We start from the raw sequence: 13,770 nt of genomic DNA, 5'->3' as shown, positions 1-13,770 counted from the left end.
ACATTTGACATACAATATCATATTAGTTTCAGGTGTACAACATAGTGATTAGACATTTATATACCAAATGAAGTGATCAGTCTGGTAAGTCTAGCACCCACCTGGAACCATATATAGTTATTATGATAATATTGACTATATTTCCTGACCTATACCTTAGAGCTGGCCCTTTTTGACCATAATTTGGCCTTCCAAGTAGAAGAACTCTTAGGGGTCTTCAGAGAGAGATGAAGCAACTTGCCTAGGGCTGCATACCTGACCACCCACTGGCAGAGCTGGGATCGGGCCAGGAGCTCTCTGCTCCTGCTGCAGTTCTTCCTAGTCTCCCATGATGCTTTGGAGGGAAAAATAGCATTTTATTTATTTATTTATTTATTTATTTATTTATTTATCTTTTTAAGAATTCTATTTTATTTCCATTATCATTTATCCCCCTCATACCTTCTCCCAACTCCACCCACCCCCTCGTCCCTACCATCACCACACGGTTGTCCGTGTTCATGAGTCCTTTATCTTTTTTGTTCCATTCCTCCACCTTCCAACCTCCCCCGCTCAGAGCTGTCAGCCTGCTCTCTATCTATGAGTCTGTCTCTATTTTGCTTGTTAGTTGTTTGTTCATTAGATTCCACATATGAGTGAAGTCATATGGTATCTGACTTTCTCTGACTGACCTATTTCACTTAGCAGAATGTTCTCCAGGTCCATCCATGCTGTTACAAAGGATAAAATTTTCTTCTTTTTTACAGCTAAGTAGTCTCCCACTGTGTAAATGTACCATAGCTGTTTTGTCCACACATCTTCTGGTGGACACTTGAGCTGCTTCTATATCTTGGCAATTGTAAATAATACTACTATGAACATAGGGGTGCTTATATTCTTTCAAATTAGTGTTTTGGGTTTCTTTGGATAAACTCCCAGAAAGGAATCTCTGAGTCATAAGGCAGATCCATTTTAATTTTTTGAGGCAACTCCATACTGCTTTCCCTAGTGGCTACACCAATCCGCATTCCTACAAAATAGTGCATGAGGATTCCCTTTTCTCCACATCCTCGCCAGCACTTGTTGTTTGTTGGTTTGTTGATGATAGCCATTCTGACAGGTGTGAGATGATATCTCATTGTGGTTTTAATTTGCATTTCTCTGATCATTAGTGACATTGAGCATCTTTTCATATGTCTGTTGGCCATCTGTGTGTCCTCTTTGGAGTATAGCCTATTTAGGCCTTTTGCCCATTTTAAATTGGATTGTTTGTTTTGGGGGGGGATTCAATTTTATAAGTACTTTATAAATTTTGGATATTAACCCCTTATCAGATATAAAAACAGACAGATAGATAATGGAACAGAATAGAGAGCCCAGAAATAAACCCACAACTTTATAACAATTAATATTTGACATAGGAAGCAAGCACATACAATGAATGGGGTAAAGATAGTTTTTTCAATAAATGGTTCTGGGAAAATTAGACAGATCTGTGCAGAAAAATGAAGCTAAACCACCTTCTGACTCCACACACGAGAATAAATTCAAAATGGATTATAAAAACTTAAATGTTAGACTGAAATCCATAAAAAGCCTAAAAGAAAACATAGGCAGTAAAAATCTTGGACATTGCTCATAGCAATATTTTTTCTGATATATCTCCTCAGGCAAGGTAAACAAAAGAAATAAATAAACAAATGGGACTACGTCACATTAAAAAGTGTTTGCACAGCAAAGAAAACCATCAACAAAATAAAAAGATAACCCATTGAATGGAAGAACTTATTTACTGATACATCAGAAAAAATAGCATTTTAGATCCCTTGATCTCACTGTAAATCCTATATTTGGCTGAGTATTTTAAAGAAATCTTGGCCTATAGCATGACTGGTTCTAAATAAATGTGAGAAAGTTAAATGCAGGGGATCTTCCCCAAAGCCAAGAAGGTTTAATTTGTAACTTAAAAATTCTTCCTCCGTAAAAACTCCCTACCTTCAATGGTAATCAACTTATTTCTTAATTGGTCCTCAGGACTTAGCAGTTCTATAGTTTCCTAAAATTTGCCAATTCCCAACTACATAAAGTTTCTTTTAAATATTTGTATTCCAAAATAACATTTAGGGCACAATGACCCGGAGAAAAAGAGTGATTTCCAAAATCACTCTTACTTTTTTTAAAAGTTGTTTTACTTGTGGCATAAATAAAATCATTCCAATTTTAAGCCCTTTGTTTTATTGCTAATCAAATTTCTATTATATAATTAAGAACACCAAATCCAAGAATCCTAAACCTTTTGGTGAAAAGGTTCTTCAGTTTTTCACCACTTAAATAAGGGATTCAGACCATTCAACACCAAAGAACTATTTCAGCTCTAAAATTCCTTGGATATTTTAACATTGAAAAGAGTAATAGAAAAATTATGGGGCAGTTTGTCCACAAATTTGGGTATTCTGATACAGAACTCAGAGGGACAAGACAGTATTGTTTAAGTGCCTACTTTATGCCAAGCTCTGTGCCAAATTCTTTGCATGGATTACTGCCTATTATCTATCATCTGTACGTCAAACGCTGTTAGGTGAGCATTTTATCCCACTCATTGCACGTAATTATCCTGCCCCAAGCCATACAGTGTCAGAGGTCAGATCCAAATCTGCTTGGAGCCCTGATGCTACCATCCACATTACATCCTGCATGCTGCCTAACTCAAAAACTTTACTAAGGAACAGAAATTAACGTACATCCCTTGTTCAGGTGTCTATCATAACCACCTTAACCCTTGTTTTATAAGAGTTTAAAAAGACCATATACATTTTCTTGAAGTTGCTAGTGGCTGAAATTTAAAAGAAAAAAAAGGCTGGATAAAAAGATGTCTAAGCCCGATATAAATCAAGAAAGGAAAGTTCCGCCTTAACCAACTGAACTCGCTTATTGGTTAGGATTGCACGGGCTGACTCATTTCTTTTTTGCTGTTAGAGGGCCACGCCCAGCATTCCAAAAACTTCTGCTGTCCTGCTACACCCGTGACCTCTCTGCTGGAGCCTCAGGGGTTGGACTCCGTGTCTCTGATCACAGCTATCCCTCAGAGAGGACCCGCCCGCCGGAGGCAGGGCTCTCCAACTCCGGCGGCGTTTGTTGCGAGCCCGCCCGGCAGGCCGTGGCCGGGCCGGCGGAGGCACGGGCCGGGCGCGTTCCAGGAGCTGGGTCCCTGGCTGGCGCGCCACTGATCGCCTTCGCCTCTCTTCCTGCGCGCCGGCAGGCAGGCTTCGTGCACCCATCGCACGTCCGAGCCGCGCAAACTTAGTGCACCACGAACTTTCCCGAAACTTTGCCTCCACCGAGGAGAGACCGTAAGTGTAGCTTCGTCTCTGATGCTGTGGTTCATTACTGTGTGGGGCAGGCGGTGTAGCATTGGCAGACGGTGGGACCTGGTTAAAAGTAGAGGGAGGCAGACCTTCTTGCCTTGCAGACAACGCCCACTAACGCAGTTGTTGCCATTCCTTGTGCTATGGCGAAGTAAAGGGATTCAGTTTGTACTGGATCTCAGATAAAATTGGCGATAGCTATTGACAACGGAGCGTTCACAGTGTAGTTGCTGTAACAGTGGGTCAACGTATAGGTAGGCTGCCTCGGTGCTTCAGATTTTGTGGGGTGCTTTTGGGAGCCAAGGATCAGGCGGTGGTTTCAGTTTGGAGTTACCAGGCTTTGCTAATGGAGGTTTTTGAGGGAGTGGGATTGTATTTACAGTTTGTTACTAAGTTTTGGGGAAATGTTCACTTTCTCAAACTCCAGTCTCAGTACTAAATAAAATATAAGGTCCTTCAGCCAATTCCTGCTGAGAGATCTGTGCTCAGTGCCAGAAGGACGCACGTGCTCCGTGTTGTGGAATGAACATGTTTACTCTACAGCTACGCTTTCTATTTATTGTGGCCAGGTAATTGCTCCTGTGGAATTTGTGGAAATAAATACACTGAGAACTCAGGGTGCATGACATTTGCTTTTTTATTTTTATTTTTCGTATTTGTGTTTGCTATCTGGAGTTGTTACTCAAGTTGTACCACAATGGGAATGGACAGATTTAAGGCTTATTCCCATTCCACTCTTAAGCCTGTTGAATTATATCACTTTTAAATTTATGTAGAAATAAAGTCAGTGAGTGTCTTTTAAAAAATCTGCTTTTTATGTAAGAAATTAGTCAGCAGTGCATAGAGATTTGTATGCTACAACTAAATTATTTTCTTGCAAGAGGATGAGGAGGTAGGGGACAGGAGAAGCAGAATCCTGTGATTATTCTGGTTCTGAAGACATACACAGTGCAGCAGACGTACGTCACCGTCAGAAGCACTATCTGTCTTGGGAAGGCAGGTGGAAGACGTCCCAGTAGCATAAAGAATGACAGGAAAATTGTAAACTGACTCATGAAATTACGAATATAACAGGCTATGGAACAGAAAGAAAACGTTCTTTGCAACTGGCTTTTTTGGATCTGTGAAAGGAACTTCTGTAGAAATTGATCACTTCTAAATGGAATAATTAAAATAATGTGTTAGAATTTTTAATTATTTACATGTTGAACTAACAGCACTTTCCAAGTTCATAGGCTAATTGTTAAATTCAGTTGCTTTGAGTTTAACTAATTAAGTACCTCTATGTGAGAGGTAACAACTTGAGATCACATTTCTTTTGAGAAACAGCTTGTGATGTTGAGAGAAATGGCCTTATTTCCACTGGGGTAGTTCGAAAGCCCCCTCAGGTGGTAAGAATGGGGAAATATTTTACTGAATCTCTTAACTCATTTAAGAGATTCAGGGGTGTCAAACTCATTTTCACCGGGGGGGCACATCAGCCTTGAGGTTGCCTTCAAAGGGCCGAATGTAATTTTAGGACTATATAAATGTAACTACTCCTTAACAGTTAAAAGAGAGCCCGGTGCTGCTGCCGGGTGGAAGCAAGGTGCTGGGCTGGACAAAACAAGGTAGAGGGCCAGATTCAGCCTGCAGGCCTTGTATTTGCCACCTGCACTCTAAGATGACTAAAATCAAGTTTAGCCCTAATGGAGTGTAACAGAAACAAACATTTAAAGAGCCTGCTTTTATCAGGCACTGAGATGCTTTGCATCCACTGCCTCATTTAACTTTCACAATAATGCTGAGAGTAGAGGTATTTTATTATTGTCTCTGTCTTATAGTTCAAGAGACAGACTTGGAGAGGTTACATAATCTGCTCCAGATTTCACAGCTAGTTAATTTAGTTTACACTAGAAGTTAGCATTTAAGCTTTGTAATTTTCCCCATGTGGCTCCAATTGCTCCTAAAAAAATAGTGTCAACTTTTCTGTGTGAAATAATCCAGAGAAGGTTTTTGGTTCAATTCAGATTTTGAAGTGATCTTAAAAGTTCCTCATTGCCCCAGTACCAGAATGTCAAAGTTCAAGGAATAAGGCATTTACTCTGGAAGCCGGTGGTGTTCAAATATTAACTAAGCCAGCCCTGTTCTTGGTTGAACCTTGTTAATACATGTGGCTGCCTCATAGCTGCTGATTTGGAGTGACTTTCTCCTCCTTTTTTTCCGGAAGCCCTTTTAGCTCTGGATGTGCATGTTCTTCCTGCTCCTTGAAAAGTGCACGTCAGGCATTCTTTGCTCATAAAACCACGCCACTGGGTCCATGAGCTTCCAGTGGTTGAGTTCTCTGTGTGTGAATGCGCACCTGCAGTCTTTTATATGCTATGTGAAATGTGTAAAATTTCTGTTAGCATGTTGGTTAGCATTGGATCTGTTTGTTTAGAATGGTGAGGTCGTCAAAGACGCACTCCATGAGCACTAAAGCTTGTCTTGGTAGATGGAAGTGGGAAAGTCTCAGTGTGCCTCACCGGGCACAGCCAGTGTGGAGTCCATCTGCCGGGTCATCTGTTGTGATGTCATCGTGAACAATGCCCCCTTCTCGGAAGACCATGTGTTCCAGGACTGGGTATTGCTCACACCCCCACCTCGTCATTCTCACCACCTTTTTCACACGGAACACTCACCCACCTTCCCAAGCACAGCAAGGGTGCCTTGGCCTCCTCCTTAAGCCTCTCTCAATCCGAGCTGCTTTAAGTGCCTTGAGTTCTTGAGGATGTTGAAAGAACATGCCAGTATGATGATAAAACCACTTGGGGTTAATCTCGTGAAAATCATGGGAGGGAGGAAGTGTGCCGGACGACTTGATTTTCAAAAGTAGGGGAGATGGTAAATTCCAGGAACTTCAGATTCATAGCTTATGTTGGTGTCTAGCAGAATTGCAAATTATGTTTTTGAAAAGACAGATGGGGATCACTTAGAAAGCATGTTGATGATCAGTATTTAGCATCCCTCATCTCCAATTAACCTCATTTCTTTTTTGATAGTTACTGGACAAGTATATCAACATTGCTATAGATCTGACATGTCTGCTTCTGCAAAACATTTAACAATGTGCTTTGTGTTCTTTACTCAAGGTGGACGAATGTGGGGTGGACAGCAAAAAGGATAAGTGGGTTTATACCTTGTCATACTCAAGGAGAGATGACAGTAGAGTGATGTCAGACTTGAGCAAGGTGCCTTGAGGAGGTCACTTGATACAGCTGGGGGAAGAACTCAGACATTATAGAGATGGAGTATTTAGAGCCAGCAGTTGATAATTTCACAGTTCTTTGAAGCACTTTGGATAAGTGGTTAAGAACAGGGACGTCGGAGCCTGACCTTGGATAAGCTGTGTGTTCTGTGCCTTAGTCTCTTCCTTCATAAAATGCAGATAATAATACCAACCTTGTGGGCTGTTTGAAAATGTTGAAGAACTAAATTAAATAATCCACGTGAAGTGCTTAAAAACAGAGCCCGACAGTGAATCGTGTGTGTTGGGTGTTAGTGTTTTGTTGCTGCTCCTTTTACTACCTGAGGCAATACTGTGCATCTATCTGGGTTTGTGTTTAAGTACGTGTCCCGAATGGGGCAATCAGGTTTTAGAGAGGGTCTAGAAACTGTTTGAATGGTGGCTGAAGACCCTAGGGATGTCTACCTTAGTGTAAAAGTTGAGAGACAGTGTTTATAAAGTGAAGTGGTCACGTTCTGAATTCCATACGTCTCACCCAGTCTAACAAGTTCTTTCTCTTAAGGAGCTATAGCTTGGTGTGAGAGAAATCTCCACTCAGCTAGGATTTAGAAGATCTCCTTTCAGACATTAGTACAATCTTTAACCATTTGTGTGATCTTTGGCAATTAGTTTAACTCAGTTCTTCACAGGGTGTGATGTTAGCCCTGAAAGGACATTTGGTAGTGTCCAGACAAATTTTTGATCGACGCAACTGGGGTAGGGAGGCACACTGCTGATGCTTGGTGAGTAGAGGCCAGAGATGCTGCTAACACCCCACAGTGCATAGGACAGCAGCCGCCACAAAGAATTCTCCTGTCCAAGTGTCTGTGGTGCTGAGGTTGAGAACCCCTGGCTTAACTCTTCAATATATGTGTTTTTGTTTGTGTGAAATTTGAATATTAATCTTTGCTTTGGTGATACCATAAAGTAGCTTTAAGGGTATATTTGCGGAAGGACCTTTGAGAGTTAATGTATTTTTAAGTCTGCAGATATATACAGCATATACATTTTAGCAGCAGCAGAAGCACAGTAGAATAATATTTACTTCACTCCATGGAGAAACATGCTACAGTGGTTTGAGTCAGATAAGCCTGTGGTTGAGTCTCAGCCCTATTGATTTAACCTGCTGTGAGATTTGGTGCAAGTCTCTTTACCTGTGAAAACCCAACCTCTGTCATAGAGTTTACAGGAATAAACAAGGTAGGTATGTAAATCTTATGGCATTGTCTTTAGGCATAATGTTAAGCCATTGTTTTTCAAATTAACTTCCTGCCCTGGCTGGGTCACTTGGTTGATTAGCGCATCCTCCAGTTACACCAAAGTTGTGGGTTTGATCCCTAGTCAGGGCACATATGAGAAGCAACAAATGAATGCATCAATAAATCAAGCAGCAAATCAATGTTTCTCTCTCTCTCCTCTCACCCTCCCTTCCCTCTCCTGTATCCACCTTCTCCTCTTCCTCCCTCCTTCCTTCTCTCCCTAAAAAGACAATAAATACAAATAAAATAAGTTAGCTTTCCTTTTTTGGTTAAAGGATCGAGTGGTGCTTATTAAAATGTAAGATTTGGAAAGAGGATGAGCAAAGAAATTAGATTTTTGGTAGTTACAAGATGAAAAACAGAAAGACTTCTTGTCTTCAGAATTTAGGAGAGGGAGATATCTTTGGGAGTGTCATTTTGGCCTTGTAGGGAAGAACCATAATAAACACTGAAGCAAGAAGCACTTACTGGGGGTGGGAAGTTGTGGGGTGGGGGTGCTGTGGAGGGAGAGGTGAGCGGCATGGAGAACAAGAATCATCTACTTCACATTAGCCTCAAACTAGCCGAGAGCATAACCTATGTTTGTGAACTGCTCCACTACAAAAACTTAAAATGTTTGTTTTTAAGTATTGTAATTTGCTTTATTTTTTTTGTTTGTTTTATGATTGATACTGATATTATGGTTTCTTAACATATTTTCCAATCTTAAGATGTAAATAAGCAACAATCTAGCCAAAGCATATGTACATGTGTCAACTTCACAATACCCCCAATTTCTGGTACCCTCTCAGCCTCCCTCTAAAAGATGCAGCAAAGCTTTCATGTGTTCATGCTTCCCGTCACCTCCACGCATGTAGTACCTGTGGAAGTAGGAGTCTGGAGGCCAGTCATGAGTCCCAGTGTTTTGTCACCGCTCTGGTAGCTGATAGCAGTATGTAGCATATCCATCACATCAGGTGGAAGTTAATGTATTTAACTTAAGAGTGTGATTTTTTTTTTTAACTGTAGGGCTTAGATAGAAATATGCGAGTATGCACAACTCACTGCTGTCTGCTTTGTTTCTGTACCAGTAAGAGACCCAGCCATGAAAGCTCCCTGGCTTATTAGGGAGAGACTCTTAACTCAGGTGGGAGAATTGAAGTTAGTGATTTTTTAAAGGAAGGTTACTCTTAATTTTCTTTCTCTAGGTCCATATGGCATTTGAACTGAGTTGTTTAAATCACACGTAAATACGCAACTTGAGCCCTCAATGGAGCAGGTGTTATACCCTTACTCCCAGCAGCTTGCCTCTGTGGGCATCTGAAAGTCTTTCCTCTTGGAGCAGTGGGGAGACTTTATGGCTCTCTCACACCACTAGGGCAGTGGCAGCCCCAAGGTGAAGTGCAGTAGTCATAGCTTAGGTGGCACATTGAATGGAAATATTAATAATTTGTGGATCAAATCATACTTCTAAGAACTTGATAACACAGACTGATCCCTGTTAGTGCTCGGAGGCCATCGTTACTGTAACCTTCAAACTCACTGAGCTCTCCCGATTGTACAGAAATAAAAGCTGATGTTCCAGACTCACGGTCTCAAGCTGCCCCCAGGTTGCAGGCTAGGCGATGTTGACAAAAATTTAGTGATTCTGATGAGAATCCTGAACTGGATACACAAAATTACATACCTCTATGGAGTCAGAAGGCAAGAATTTTATATTCAAACCAAGCCAAAGTCAGGTTAATAATAAACAAAAAGAGATGTCATAGACAAATTACAATCTTAGATGGTGCCGGTGACCGCAATTCTTGAAACCTGAGAGATCCACTTGAGGTGTATCCCCGTCACTGATTTCTCAGATGGGGGTGAGACTAGAAAAGTCTGTGAGCTTCTGAAAATGTTGAAAGTATTTTTGAAGGCTGATTATTTGCTAGGTTCCTGGACATCAGCTTGGTGAAATTCTGTGGTATTTTGGACCAAAATTCTCAAATTCTAGACTTGTACTGAATCAACAAATCTAAAGATAGATTTCTTTGCGTTTTGAAACTGGTTTCTCACCAAAAGGCCCACACACATCTTAGACATAGAAGAAATAGATTTAAAATGTCAACGTAGAGTAGAACAATATACCTGATTACTCATTTCATAAGTCTGTTAGCTTGTATGTTTTAAAGAGTTTCAGCTTAGTATTTCATGAATCCTTTAATATACTTCTTTAGATACAGGTTATGGGGGTAGTTTTTTTAAGAGGTTCCCCCGCTTTCCCTGGGGAATTACTGGTCTCTACTGCAAGTGTGACGTGTGTACTGTATGTGAGGGTCGACAGGTAGATCCCTTTCTCTTTCTGACTTGGGAAAAAAGTCAGATTCCAAAAGAAACTATAAAATACGTGTGATGAGTGGACCACAGCAAAGATAGACAAAATAAGTAAAGATTAAATAGTGTCTGGTGTAGAATTACAACTTGGTTAAAGGCGCTAACATGTTAGACTGAAAGGGAATTTGTTTCAAGAGGAATTTACAGAGTGGAATTTGGAGTCTGGGGCAGGAGACCACGTTGGCGAGGTCAGCCCAGCCTGCCTGCAGGAGATGGTGCCCAGCCCCTAGCATAGCGTGAACGGGTCTCCGTGTGGATCTTAGCCCTGTGGGGGGGCTCCCTGTGGGCTTTGAAACCAAACCGTGAGGTTTCAGACCTGAGTTAGAGTATGGCTTTGCTCTCGTCACTGAGCACCACTGAGCTCACCTGAACCTCACAGCATGGTGTGGAGCCACAACATGTATTTCCAGCCAGCACGTACCCTTCTGGTTGTAACTTGGGCTCCTTGTGTAATCATGCTGTGGGAGACACATGGTCAGCAGATACCAGGGTCCGGTCTGCCTGGCGGGTTATTTTTCTCACAACAGCGTAGTATATCGGCATTTCTACTTTAATGTCTCCACGGTTAGCATGAACCCTCTGCTGATCCTCACGTTTGTGAATATCTGAGATGAAGGGCCAGTCTTGGACTGTGTACATCTATCTACCAGCACGAACCAGCTAGCTTTCCCAGCGCTGTCTTTTCGATTTGACTGTACCGTAAGAGTGTGATGACCGTAATGCTAGTATCTTTTTTTGTATTGAGAAAATGTTGAGAAGAAAAATGAGTGTCACTGAGTGCTTAATCAAGCTGGAAATGTAGTGTTTTATTCTGTGAGTGATTCATGTAAATATGAGTAAAACAAACTAGAATGCATTATTATAGTTACAATTACAAGGTTCACTAATTCCTCCTTTGCTAGTTAGCAAATCCTATAATTCTCATTTAAATGCATAAATTACCAAACAACTACAAAAGTTCCCAGTCAAAGCAGTCCATAGCCAAAATTTCATTGTGGGATTTTTACACTGGGGTTTTGATTGCTAAGATTATTGTAGATTTATAAAGTATACTTTTCTTCGGTTCTCAGAATAATACGCCCAAGTCTTTGGGTCCTTTGAGGTCAGAAGCTATGGTGCTTTTAAACTATATTCATATAAGACTGTCCTGTTAATATTCATATGTTCCCACTGATGTATTGAAATGATATTCTGCATTGATCTACTGTGGCTAGTGGTTTTTGTCTGGCTGAGCAATTGTTTGATAATTATCAGTTAGTCCAGCTTTGGGTGAACTAACTGATGGGTGAGTCACCTTTTTAAATCCTTAGCATTTACTTCTAGGAACAAAATTCTCAGGAGAATCGGGTGTCTAATGTCATTTACTTTCATTATGTCCATGTAAAGGTCAGAGATGTGAAATTAAATGTTTCTAGCCCAGAAACTAGTCATCGTCAGTGTGGATGAAAGCGAAGGTCTTGCACAGTTTCAGCAGTGAGTGCCTCCCACCACATGGCTGGGAGTCAGTCGTGTGCTCACTCATAGTCCCAGGCAGACTTGAGGTGAATCCTCTTGGGAAGAGAGTAAGGAGGGGGCTGCGACAGTTCCTAGGGCAGAAGCAGGGGACTCTCTCTACTCGGTTGAAGAAGAAGGAACCAAAGCAAGGATTCTACTGTTAGCTCTTTCCCCAGAGAGTTCCTCGCCCCTTACGGGGTCTCTGCCTCTCCTCAGCCACCATCATTTCCTCCACACCTCTTCATTCTCAGGCTACTGTGTCCCAAGGCCTTTTATTTTCTGAGAATGTGTTAACAAATTTATCTGCATAAATTGTATGTCTGCGTGGGCAGGGGTCAGGTAGGCTAGGGGTTGTTACAGTTTTAAACTGAATAGGAGAAGTAGAAGGGCTAATGCTTCTGCAGTGCTCCCCTCCACCGCCCGCCGTTCCCCACCACAGCACACGGAGACACCACCAGTGGCAGCAGTCCTTCCCACAGTGGGTGATCGCGGGCTGCACCTCTGTTGTCCAACCCGGTAGTCACTAGCCACAGCCAGATATTTAAATTAAATTAAATTAAATTACACTTCTTAATAAGATTAAAGGTTCTATTTCTTAGTCACACTAACCACATTCAAGTGTTCCGTAGCCACAAGTACCCAGTGGCTGCCATGCTGGGCATTTCCATCATCTCATTTGGGAAAGATGATTTAGCTTTAAAAATATAATAGATGTTAAGACATTGAATACATTTTCCAGGAATTCCCGTATAAACCAGAACATTTCGAGGGTTTAACTTTGGCACTTTTAGGCCAAATGAAGGCAAATTACTGGAAAATTTTAGGTTTCCTCAAATTTAAACTTCAGACTCGAGCATGACAGATTGTGAGAATAGCCGCAGTAGTCATCAGCACATGTGTGTGTGCCGCTTTTGTGTTATGACTGGTTAGTCAGGGCCTGAGTAGTAGAAAAGGGAATTTCATGAAGTTACTTCCTCCCCATGGTGTGGCAGGGAGTCCCACGGGGCACATTGATTAATACCTAGAGGTTAGCCACAAAAGGGAGTCACTACTAGCCTCTGGCTAGAGGGACAAGTGGAGGAGGCTCTTATTGGAGGTCAGGGCAGATAGGAGCAGAAGCCACCAAGGAGATTGAGATGTCAGCCCAGGGGAAGATGAGAGATGCTCCCAGCAGTTTCCCTGTTTCTTGTGCTCTCCAGTCTTCTGCCAGAGCCTCCAAGTAAGTTGGTTCCCTGTGATAATGCAGAGCAGAGTTAGGGACAAGAAGGGGTGATTTGTGGGCCAACAGGCTTTTAAGACTGGCACAGCTGAGACCGTTCTAGCTGAGCACCTTGTGTATAAGGCAAACTCCCAAAGCCACCCCCTCTTCAGGTACGCAGAATCAAGCAGTTTTCATCCATCATTTAGCATTTGTATGAAATATGTTTCTTTCCTGTGACCCGCTCTATGGCAGAGAAATTGTAGTGCCAGGCCCGTGGAACTTGCTAAAAATCCACCCTCCAGAAGTTGCGGAAAACCCACCACTCCCCTTGGGATGCCAGGGAAGGCCGTTGAAGGGGGCTCTCTGACTGGAGGCACTCCACTACAAAACCACTGACGGGAGCTGGACAAGTTGCACTTGCTGCAGGAGCCTGCCCGTGCCGGAGGGGGGGAGGGCAGAAAACCAGCAGCCACAACTCCTTCCTCCTGCAGTGTCTTCCCAGTGTCTTCTGCTGACAAAACTTAGCCTCATGCCAGACTGCAAGTGAAAAAAAAAATTTAAGGGGCCAGGTCTATTTTTGCAGATCAGGTAGTCAAGGGTGAATTTGCATCTGAGAGGCAGTAAATCGATAACTGGCACAGGGAGGAAAAATCCCACCCTTCTTCACCTATCCTTTATTTCTCTTTCATCAACCAGGCAGTTGTACGTTACACATGCATACTTAGGTGATTTGAACATTTTTCCCCTCAGTGGGACTTTGTCATTTCCCGCAGACTTTTAAGATTGAATGGTTTGATTACCTGTATCCATAGGGTGACTCATCCCTAAGGTACTAGTGAAGATTAAGTTTCTTGAATTTTCGTTTTTATTGTT

General features: G+C 42.0%; 1 protein-coding gene across 5 annotated transcripts in view; it reads left to right on the top strand.

Moving 5' to 3' along the window:
- The window catches only part of SGMS1 (sphingomyelin synthase 1), a 282,263-nt gene that overhangs the window by 184,934 nt on the left and 83,559 nt on the right, over positions 1–13,770 (top strand). The window contains exon 1 of one of the 5 annotated variants that reach the window (XM_045853988.1): positions 2,956–3,329. The exons of the other annotated variants lie outside the window; for them this stretch is intronic. The gene's annotated coding sequence lies outside the window, so the exon portion shown is untranslated. Of the gene's footprint in view, positions 1–2,955; positions 3,330–13,770 lie in introns of those variants that run through there. 5 annotated transcript variants of the gene reach the window in all.

This window comes from Phyllostomus hastatus, unplaced genomic scaffold (genome assembly GCF_019186645.2).
Source record: "Phyllostomus hastatus isolate PE091 unplaced genomic scaffold, TTU_PhHast_1.1 phas_scaffold_1066, whole genome shotgun sequence".
NCBI classification, from domain to species: Eukaryota; Metazoa; Chordata; class Mammalia; order Chiroptera; family Phyllostomidae; genus Phyllostomus; species Phyllostomus hastatus.
The sequence above is the reverse complement of the archived record's forward strand: the minus strand, read 5'-3'. Positions and strand labels throughout refer to the sequence as shown.